Source organism: Trichomycterus rosablanca, chromosome 5 (genome assembly GCF_030014385.1).
Source record: "Trichomycterus rosablanca isolate fTriRos1 chromosome 5, fTriRos1.hap1, whole genome shotgun sequence".
In the NCBI taxonomy this organism is placed as follows: domain Eukaryota; kingdom Metazoa; phylum Chordata; class Actinopteri; order Siluriformes; family Trichomycteridae; genus Trichomycterus; species Trichomycterus rosablanca.
This window is the reverse complement of record NC_085992.1, coordinates 45,264,107-45,266,385: the sequence shown is the minus strand read 5'-3', so window position 1 is coordinate 45,266,385 and position 2,279 is coordinate 45,264,107.

The window sequence follows — 2,279 nt, the reverse complement described above, 5'->3', positions numbered from 1 at the left end:
TCTACATACTTTTTAGCCTGCTTTCACCCTGTTCTTCAATGGTCAGGACAACCACAGAGCAGGTATTACTTAGGTATTATTTATTTTATTTTATTCTCAGCACTGCAGTGACACTGACATGGTGGTGGTGTGTTAGTGTGTGGTGTGCTGGTATGAGTGGATCAGACACAGCAGCGCTGCTGGAGTTTTTAAATACCGTGTCCACTTACTGTCCACTCTATTAGACACTCCTACCTAGTTGGTCCATCTTGTAGATGTAAAGTCAGAGACGATCGCTCATCTATTGCTGGTTTGAGTTGGTCATCTTCTAGACCTTCATCAGTGGTCACAGGACGCTGCCCACAGGGCGCTGTTGGCTGGATATTTTTGGTTGGTGGACTATTCTCAGTCCAGCAATGACAGTGAGGTGTTTAAAAACTCCAGCAGCGCTGCTGTGTCTGATCCACTCATACCAGCACAACACACACTAACACACCACCACCATGTCAGTGTCACTTCAGTGCTGAGAATGATCCACCACCCAAATAATACCTGCTCTGTAGTGGTCCTGGGAGAGTCCTGACCATTGAAGAATAGGGTGAATGGGGGCTAACAAAGCATGCAGAGAAACAGATGGACTACAGTCAGTCATTGTAGAACTACAAAGTGCTTCTATATGGTAAGTGGAGCTGATAAAATGGACAGTGTGTGTAGAAACAAGGAGGTGGTTTTAATGTTATGGCTGATCGGTGTTTATTAAATATTATTTTATTTAATTGTGTAGATTATTTGGTGGCCTCCAGTCTTTTGAAAATAAAAATAATAATCAACAATAATAGGTAGTATGTCTGTAGGAATCTGTGCCCAGTCAGCAAAAAGAGCATTTGTACAGCTAAGCAATGATGTTGAATCAAAAGGCCTGGATAACAACTGACACTTTAATCCATCCTTTAATTGTTCAGTGGGGTTAAGGTCAGGCCACTTCAGTTCCTCCACACTAAACTCAGCAAACAGTGTCTCTATAGACTTTGCTATGTACAAGGGGCACAGCCATGCTGAAACAGGAAGGGCCTTCCCCAAACTTTTGTCCCAATGTGGAAGCAAATAAATTATTTTGAGTAACTGATTTTGTACATCTTTTAGCAACAAATACAGTCCTGCTCACCATTATTGGCACCCATGAAGTTTAAGTACATAATGTGGAATATCTCCTGGAAAAAAATGAATCAAGTGTAACAGCTTTATCTATAGAGAACTTGTGTTTGATACAAGAGAGCAAATGATAAACAACATTTAAAACTAAAAACAATGGGAGAGAAAAAATAGAAAAACCTAAAGCTTGCTGTGGCACTGGTATTGGCACCCTTTACAGTAAATCAGTATGGAAACACATTTTGACTCACCTGTGCTAAATCACAAATGAGAATCACCTGTGATAAATTGTCAGTGCCCATGTGACATTAATTACCCAATGAATGATGACTTCAGTGTTTTAAAAAGCCACAAGTTATTCCCTGTTCCTTTGTCACAATGGTGAAGACAAAGGAGCTGTCTGAGGACATCAGAAGTGCTATTATTAGCAAACACAAGACCTCCAAAGGGTATAAGGCCATCTCCAAAGACCTTGGTATCCCTGTTTCAACAGTGCGCAATGTTATTAAGAAGTTTGCCAAGCATGGAACAGTCAAGAACCTCCCTGGACGTGGAGGGAAGAGGAAAATTGATGAGAGATGTCTTCGAAGGTTGGTGCGAATGGTGGAAAAAACACCATGTCAAACATCCAAAGACCTGAAGGCCAACCTGGAACAGTCTGGGGTCTTGGTTTCAACAAGTACCATACGGCGCACACTAAACCAAGCAGAGCTTTATGGGCGAAGGCCAAGAAAGAAACCATTGCTGAAGAAAATACATAAAAAGGAACGACTCAACTTTGCCAAAGAGTACCTGGACAAACCACAATCCTTCTGGGAAAATGTTCTGTGTTCCGATGAAACAAAAATAGAGCTTTTTGGCAATGCACACCAACAGTTTGTTTACAGACGGCGCAATGAAGCGTATAAGGAAAAGAACACCCTACCTACAGTTAAGCATGGTGGAGGATCCATAATGCTGTGGGGCTGTTTTGCTGCGTCTGGTACTGGGGGCCTCGACCGTATCACAGGAATCATGAAATCGGAGAATTACCAAGAGATTTTAGAGCAAAATGTCCTACCCAGTGTAAGAAAACTTGGTTTGAGTCGAAGATCATGGGTCCTCCAGCAAGACAAAGACCCAAAGCACACATCCAAAAGCACGCAGGA